This window comes from Schistocerca piceifrons, chromosome 3 (genome assembly GCF_021461385.2).
Source record: "Schistocerca piceifrons isolate TAMUIC-IGC-003096 chromosome 3, iqSchPice1.1, whole genome shotgun sequence".
NCBI classification, from domain to species: domain Eukaryota; kingdom Metazoa; phylum Arthropoda; class Insecta; order Orthoptera; family Acrididae; genus Schistocerca; species Schistocerca piceifrons.
In genome coordinates this window covers 319,047,809-319,057,270 of record NC_060140.1, presented here as the reverse complement: position 1 = coordinate 319,057,270, position 9,462 = coordinate 319,047,809, and the positions used below count along the sequence as shown (strand labels likewise).

Below are 9,462 nucleotides of genomic sequence, written 5' to 3'. Positions count from 1 at the left end.
AGTTTCGGACACTTATATTTTCAAACCACCCTACAAATAAACTTACGAGACATACTAATATACACGTAAGGTATGCAAATTCTCATGGTCATTTAGTTATTTGGGTTGTCTTACTAGTTACGTACTGTGTTGTAAATGTTACTCATACAATACAGGTGAAAGCCCTTGTACAAAATTTACCCCTACAGTGACGGTCAAAGCGGCACTATAGCCGACTCAGCAACAGTAAATAGACCACATAGGTCAGAATGAGATTTTCACTCTGCAGTGGAGTGTGCGCTGATATGAACTTCCTGGCAGATTAAAACTGTGTGCTCGACCGAGACTCGAACTCGGGACCTTTGCCTTTCGCGGGCAAGTCCTCTACCATCTGAGCTACCGAAGCACGACTCACGCCCGGTCCTCACAGCTTTACTTCTGCCAGTATCTCGTCTCCTACCTTCCAAACTTTACAGAAGCTCTCCTGCGAACCAAGCAGAACTAGCACTCCTGAAAGAAAGGATATGGCGGAGACATGGCTTAGCCACAGCCTGGGGGATGTTTCCAGAATGAGATTTTCACTCTGCAGCGGAGTGTGCGCTGATATGAAATTTCCTGGCAGATTAAAACTGTGTGCACCGACCGAGACTCGAACTCGGGACCTTTGCCTTTCGCGGGCAAGTGCTCTACCATCTGAGCTACCGAAGCACGACTCACGCCCGGTCCTCACAGCTTTACTTCTGCCAGTATCTCGTCTCCTACCTTCCAAACTTTACAGAAGCTCTCCTGCGAACCAAGCAGAACTAGTACTCCTGAAAGAAAGGATATGGCGGAGACATAATCTGCCAGGAAGTTTCACATAGGTTAGACATTGGCGAACTGGTGTGCAGAGACACCAGAGTTTACCAAGTGAAACCCAATAGGCCGCTAACGGCGGCGCTCCTCGAAGATAAAATGTTTACTGTGTTTACTGACTAAACAGTACCGCCTTTTTTCTTTCATTAACCCAGTATGGACTTAAAAACCCTACAGTCTCACAGAATTTTTTTTTGCTCAGATCACTCACTGGTCTCTACTGGGTCGAATTACACCAATTACGGCATGACATGACGTCACCCCAGACGCTACAGTTTCATGAGCTGCCCTCCTATTTTACGCCCAGTCCCAGAAAGTTACGCCTCTTTATTATAACTTAAAACCAAAAAGTGGGGCAGTCCCGCCCCCTTCCCATATTTGTACTGCCACAGCTGTTGACAGGTCGAGGTATGGGCAAGTCACCATTTCAACTGAGCAGCGTCGGTTCGAGAACGTTTTTCAGCCCAAACGACTTATAATTCGGCGTATCCCTTTCTCAACATTTCCGTTGCACACTTTCACCTGTTTCAGTTTTTCACATTAGTTTTGATACGCACTGAACACAAATCCTGTAGTTGAGCAGCCCTACCAGCCCCTTCAGCTTGACGCTCCAAGCAGCGGCTTGGGTCGCATTATCCTTACACGAGCTCTGCAGCAGGAGGTTCAAAACGCTCTGACTTTCGCTACCGGTTGCTGCATTATCAGTTGACAAGAGCCCGGGACGGGACCGTGGGGAGCGTTTTGCCACACGTAGAAGTTTAAGTATAATTTAGCCCTGGACTTACAATAGTGGACGTAGGATCAAATGCCACTGAGACATTATATTGAAAAACCAAGAGATAGTGAGCTAGCTGATCTTATGGGTGCACTAGTAACCGACCAACTGCACCTCGCTTTTAAATGCGGTGACATCACGTAGCGGTGGCCTGCCTCAGTAGGTGAGATCACTGACAAACACTTCTCCGTTAACGGTCGACTCGGAGGTAACCGTTTCGAATCCTGGTCGTGGAAATAAACAGCAAGTTAAGGAAAGCAGCTGTTCTTCATGACTAGACGTTGCATTATGTCATGGGTTAAATTCGTAACCTCTCCGCAGATTCTTATGAATAAAGGCATTTGACACTGTTGATGGTGACGCGTGTTTGGTTACATTTTGTATTATAGAGCACACATTTGTAGAAGCTCTTCTCCCGACGGCGGGACAGTGGTTTGCGGCACTGTTATCTTGATACTATTTGATCAAGTGCCATATGTATTATTTCGCTGAAGTTCTGTAACAAGCTTCTTTCAAATACTACAGGAAAAAAGTCTGTGGTTCCATTCAAAAAAAATTCGGTTTCGTAATTCGGCGATTATAAACGATGAAAGAAAAGAAAATTTGTCGGAATGTGCACAATAACTTGGCGTAACCGCAGCTCGAGATATTTATTCATTCTGCTTATATTTGAGGTGGCCTGGCTTAAGGGGGGTAGGACGTCAAACGGGCCGTCTTGGAGCAGGAGAGACGCCACAGGACATTTTAATTTCCACTGTCTATACTTTTACGAATAAATTCATAAAACTTTGTCAGCATGACCAGGAAGGATTGAGGATTCACACTCATAGCAGTGGAAGTTCAAAAACATAACAAAATTAATTTTGTTTTACATGTGAAAGTTCATCATTTTTTCACTTACTATTGGCTGCGTTTGTTGCCGTAGGTACACGTTTCTTCATAAGTAAGAGAGATTCTCCGATGAATTTTGCACAGCATACAAACCATACCTACAGGTGTATGAAACGCTAGAAATTATTTAATTGATGAAAAAATGAATGGGCTGTTACATTTTAAATGTCATGTTTAGAAAAAAATCTAATTTTATAGTTAATTATCTCAATTTTTACCGCAGTTATTAACAGATTTGGAAAATTCTAGAGTTTCGTACACCTGTAAGTGTGGTTTGTATGCTGTGCAAAATTCATCGAAGAATCTCCCGTACTTATGAAGAAAAGTGTACCTATAGCAACAAATGCAGCCAATGGTAGGTGAACAAAAGCTGAAATACAAATTTAAATAAATAAATTATTTTCTTATATTTTTGAACTTCCAACACTATAAGTGTAAATCTTGAATCCTTTCTGGTCATTCTGACAAAGTTTTATGAATCTATTTTTAAAAGTATAGACAGTACAAATTAAAAAATCCTGTTGTGTCTCTCCTGCTGCAAGTCGTCCCGTTTGACGTCCTACCCCCCTTAACTGCCTCACCCCGTATTGTATCTTTCCTGCTTCGGCCATAGTCAGTTATTTTGATGCCCAGATATAAAAAACTAGTGTAATACTTCTACTTCCTCATTTCCTAACCTAATTCCCTCAGCATACTCTTATTTGCTTTGACTACATTCCATTACCCCTGTTTTCCTTTCATTTATATTCATCCTATAGCCTCTGGTTCAAATGGTTCAAATGGCTCTGAGCACTACGCGACTTCTGAGGTCATCAGTCACCTCGAACTTAGAACTAATTAAACCTAACTAACCTATGGACATCACACACATCCATGCCCGAGGCAGGATTCGAACCTGCGACCGTAGCGCCCTTAGCCTCTTTTCAAGACACTTTCCACTGGGAAAATTGTACTGACCCGAAAGGGAACTATGTGGGAAAATAGTAGCATTTCTTACGTAGAAGACGTAGCTTGTCGCCTGAGATCGCGAGCTTCCTCCCACGCTTCAGCACTTTCCCTTCCGAACCTCCGATAATTGTTGACGCCGCAGGGTCGTGGCGAGTTGGGAACGGGCTGCAGCGCCTACAAGATGCGATGCGGCCAGCCCGCGGAACACGGCAGCGGGCTCGTGAATTGTTAATGGATCCGCAACCGGCTCAGCTGCGGAGACTGCATCCGCGCTAACCGCTAACATCCCCCCGCGCCGTTCCGCTTCGCTGCTAAACCAAACGTCTCATGCAGTCTCAATGTGGCCTTCTGACCTCGATACGCGCTGCACCTGCCTAATGTGAGCAACTGCAACGTTGCCAATGCCCCCGTTTCTCATTTTCCACACAGGAAATGTCAACAAAATACTTTTTCGATGGATATGGAACCTGTGACATAATAGCATCTTAACATTAGTGTTATGTCACAGCACAGAAGCATTTTCACTCATTTTGTCGTCTGACTAGTCTATGCACCTCTCCACGATTTCCTCTCTTGCGCTAACCTCTACATCTCGAATCAGAATTTACACCCTATGTTCTCTGTTATTTATTGAAAATATTCCAAACCCTACATTCATATACAATTTTTACCGTCTACAGCTCCGCTCCCGTCCTGCTAGTACCTTATAAGTTCTTCCCCGCAGTCGCAACACATATCCTATCATCCGGTTCCTTCTCATAATAATTAGGGTTTTCGCATATTTCTTTCCACACCGATTCAACGGGAAGCCTCCTCATTTCATATCAGCCCAATTAATTTTCAGCAGCCCCGCCTCAAAAGCTTCCATTGACTCATATTTTTGTTTTCCCATAGTCCCTGCCTTACGTTCACACAATCCTGCTCTCCAGATGTATATTCTCGGATAATCGTTCCTCACATTAAGGCATATGGTTCTTACCACGATACTTCTTTTAGCGAGGAATACTCTCTTTGCCTTTGATCATCTGCTTCTTCGGAGTGGCCGAGCGGTTCTAGGCGCTACAGTCTGGAACCGCGTGACCGCTACGGTCGCAGGTTCGAATCCTGCCTCGGGCATGGATGTGTGTGATGTACGTAGGTTAGTTAGGTTCTAGGGGACTGATCACCTCAGAAGTTAAGTCCCGTAGTGCTCAGAGCCATTTTGAGCCATCTGCTTCTTATATCCTCCTTGATTCGTCCTTCCTGTGTTATTTCGCTTCTGTGCTATTATAATAATTTCATTTCATGTAATATGTACTCCGCAATATTAGCGCGAAGTTTATCGACATTCTCATTCCATCCATTTATTTGTACCTTCATCTATCTTCTTTTTCCTCTCACTCAATATTCTGTATTCACTCTGTTCGGTAGATCCTGTAACGCTTCCTCATTTTCACGGAAAACAGCGATGCAGTCACTGAATGTTATCGTTTTACGCTGTTCCCCTGAATTTCAGGCCCACATTTTAAAACTTCTCTATTGTTCTTTCATATGCAGGTTGAACAGCTGAGGAGAAAATTTTCATCCCTGCCTACGAACACATGTATCTTGGAATCGCATTTTCATTGCACCTTCTCGGTTCTTGTGCGTAAATCATATTACCAACTGTCCCCTGCAGGGTGTACCTACAGCGTCATTTATCGAACGTCTTGAGGAATAAATCCATTCCAGACAGACCTTAGACTAATAAAAGACCACCTTCATGCATTCACTGGTGTAGAGAGATTTAATGTACGTATCTACTTCAGAAAATTCTTCAACACTTGCGAATCTGTGAAGAGCTGTACCCCTTTATCAAATCGAATTCTGGCTTATCCCGACCCGGATCATACAAAGTACAATAGGAGGTGATTGGACAAAGAGGCAGACATGGTGGCAGGTTTATTCTTTGCACGGCGATGCGTGATCTGATAATGCAGGAGCAGAGCAATGGTCGTAAAAACATTAGACTTATAGTTCAGCAATACATGTGGCCTGTGGAGAGTACTTAATTTAGCAAAATATGATATTGTTTAAAACTACCATCAACCGAGTACCATTTCCCAAGGTAAAACTGTTTGTAGCCTAGTGTTTTTATTACAAAACTCCTAATCAAGCGATGTAACATGTATAGGTTTGTTTGCGGAGACAGTATTTCGAAATGCAATCTTTTGACTATACTATGCTGCATTCCAAATGTGAGTTGTAGACATTGACTTATGAATAGGACAGAACGGTTTGTCAAGGAGATCATTGCATCTACATTTTTTGGGCGTTTAATGACAGTTCAAGAATACTATGAAATTAGTTAATCCTTGAATAAAATACTTCGCAATGAATTACTAATATATAGTTAATATTTCTTTTATCACCCAACGCACAATATGAAGTCTGAAGCTTAATTCTATACGTTTTGCTGCATTTAACGTTATTTATTTTGAATGTAGTGCGAAGTGAATCACCTAAAACTTGCACTGCAAATTTTACGGAAATAGAAAATGCTATTGATGTACGTTTTCCAAAGAATAAAAAATCAGGGGCATGTATCGTTAGCCAATCAACAGATTGTAATAATACTTAGAAAGTGCAGTATTTGTGCAAACCTACACTTTCTTAATTACATCAGTGCCTGTTGACATTAACAAACTAAAGGTAGGATAAATCATAATGTCACTGATGTTTGTTGCAGGATTCCAGTGCGACTCGTATAAGGGATATCGCATTTAGAAAACTTTAAACAACAACATTTGTCTGTGTCATTCAACCTGTGTAGTTTCTAGGTACGATGTTGCTATGTTTGCTTACAGTGTGCTTGTGTGTTCCTTGAGTGCATTGCGACTTGCTAGACAGTTAGTGTGTGACAGTCCAAGCATGTCTTCACGAATTGTTTACAGATCGTTGGATTGGACGCAGAGAACCGGTATCTCGACGGAGCCGTTCGCCGGATTTGATATCTACAGAATTTTTTCTTGGGGGAAAGCTGAAGGACGCTGTCCACAAGGACATACGAGCTACACCCGAAGACATGCAACGACGTAGTGCCGCAGCCTGCTCAGACATCTCCGCTGAAATTCTAGCACGTGTGCAGCAATCGTTCCATACTAGACTTGAAGCGTGCATTGCCGGTGGTCATTTTGAACACAATCCTTGATGGTCAGTTGTCTCGTTACTGATCAGAATTCACAAAAGTAGTGTATGCACTTGTGTAGTTATTTAGTGTCTGCTATCATAGGGATTTTACAAGTGTCACTGCAGAAATTTTTCAAAATGTGACCGCACTAGAATCCTGCAACAATTTTTTTTATTTACACGTCAAGTTCCATAGGAATAAATTAAGGAGCAAATCTCCAAGGTCATGGAACGTGTCAGTATATGAAATTACAACGTAAAAGTAATAGCAGATAAAAATAAAATGTTATGAACCCAAGAAAAGTAAAGCCATAAGTTTAAGTAAACGCAATGAACAATACAACATAAGAATCAGCTTAATTCTCAAGGAACTCCTCGACAGAATAGGAGGAGATAACCATGAGGAAGCTCTTCAGTTTCGATTTGAAACCGCGTGGATTACTGTTAAGATGTTTGAATTCTTGTGGTAGCTTATTGGAAATGGATGCAGCCATATACTGCACCCCCTTCTGCACAGTAGTTAAGGAAGTTAGATCCAAATGCAGGTCTGATATGAGCCGAGTATTAACTGAGTGTAAGCTGCTCATTCTTGAGAATAAGCTGATATTGTTAACAAGAAATGACAGAAAGAAAATATATATTTAGAGGCGAATGTCAAAATATCCAGATTCGTGAACAGGGGTTGACAAGAGTTTCGTGAACTCACACTACTTATTGCGCGAACCGCCCGTTTCTGAACTAAAAATATCATTTTAGAATGTGAAGAGTTATCCCAAAATAGAATACCATACGACATAAGTGAATGAAAATAAGCAAAGTAGACTAATTTTTGTGTCGGACGATTACTTACTTCAGATACCGTTCGAATAGTAAAAATGGCACCATTAAGTCTTTGAATAAGACCTTGAACGTGGGCTTCCCAAGACACTTTACTATCTACCTGACCACCTAGAAATTTGAACTGTTTAGTCTCTCTAATCATACGCCCATTCTGTGACATTAAAACGTCAGGTTTTGTTGAATTGTTAGAAACTCTAAAAACTGAGTCTCACTGTGAGTCAGCGTTAGTTTGTTTTCTACAAGCCATGAACTTATGTCATGAACTACACTATTTGAAACCGAGCCAATGTTGTACACAACATCCCATTACTGCCAAGTTAGTGTCATCAGCAAACAGAAATATTTTAGATTAGCCCGTAAAACTAAAGGGCATATCATTTATATAAATAAGGAACAGGAATGGCCCCAACACTGATCCCTGGGGCACACCCCCTCCCCCCCACCCCCCACCCCATTTGACTGGCTAAATAAAGGGATAACATGTGCAGCAAAGTACTTCAATATCCTGCTAGGCACTCCATTGTATCCATGAGAGTCCTTAGTCTTCAGTGATTTAGTTATTGACTCAACCTCCCCCTTGTCTGAATCACAGAGGAGTATTTCAGACATCAATCTTTGAAAGGCATTTGTAAGAGAGTTATCCGATTCCCCGTCGAAACTAAATTTTTATTTAATTCACCAGCAATGCTCAGAAAATGGTTGTTAATTACTGTATATATGTCTTATTTATCAGTAAAAGAAATATTTTTACTACGAACTGACCTTATATCGTCGACATTGTGCTGCTGACCAGACACTTCCTTCAGAACTGACCAGATGGTTTCCATTTTATCCTGTGAATTAGCTATAACATCGACATTCTAGTTTACCTACTTTTAGTTTGTTAAATTCAGTCAGCATTGTTCCATTTAAAAAAAATATATGTTTGCACGAAAATACACTTTCTAAGTACAATTAGAATCTGTTGATTGGCTAACAATACGAGCCTCTAACTACCAATCCATTGGTGTGAAAACAGCACACGAATAGCACTTTCTATTTACACAATATCTGCGGTGCAAGCTTTAGGTGATTCACCCTGTTTAGTAAATATGGAGCTAGGAAACGAAAAATATGTAAATTATATATTTCGTAAGTTTTTTGTTATCCTGGGAAAGATGTCATTTGAAAACAATCTCATGAGCCCTGTCACCAAAGCAGAGGAAGTTAGATGTATCGTTCACAGAACCTACAACACAGGCACGTCTGGAGCTTAGGCTTCGCGTCGAGTCCTTCGTGTGATACGCCACCCATTTGCTTTGACCTTCATGCATCGCCATGAGGTCAATCTTGAACCTGTTATTTGCAACATACAGCCGTCTACGAAATCACGACTTCGTGTTCTGCAAGATAAAATGATTACACGCCAGTTGCATGCAAATCTTCTTGCGGCGGAAGTCAAACCGAGAGTCACGCGAACCCTAATTATCATTAAAGGGAAGACTTCACAAGAAAGATATCTCTCCAGCGACGAGAAACAATAACCAAGCTCTCAGAATAGGTGTTCTGCGAAGACCACAGAAATATCGTGCTGGAGTCAGATGTCCTTCCCAGAATGGTCGTGACGGCGGAATGCGAGTCTTGAAACATAAAATGAGAGGACATTCAGAAAATAAATACCGTTTTCTTTCTACAGATATTTTTGTGTCATACAATTAAACTAAATCGTATTTTACATATAGTTTGATACCCAAGCTACTTCCCTACATAGTCACCGTCCTAATTGAGGCACTTGTGCTGTTTCACCGGCTTTTCTATGCCTTTTGCATACTCAGTTGCCGCTAAGTTTTTGAACCACTGACTAACGGCTTCTTTAAATTCATCATTTTTTTCCATGGCGTTGACAAATATTTCAATCTGGGGAATGAGTGATAATCACTTGGGGCTTAGTCCTTACTGTGTAGCAGATTTTGAGACATCTCTCACTGAAACCGCTAAAAAGACATCTGTGTCACTTCCGCAGCAGCAGGCGTGCATTGTTGTGAGGG

The 9,462-nt window shown here is 41.5% G+C and overlaps 1 non-coding gene across 1 annotated transcript; it reads right to left on the bottom strand.

Moving 5' to 3' along the window:
• Positions 1-613: 613 nt before the first annotated feature.
• Trnas-cga lies at positions 614-687 on the bottom strand. The gene has a single exon. It is a non-coding gene; the product is annotated as a tRNA-Ser (tRNA).
• Positions 688-9,462: the final 8,775 nt, after the last annotated feature.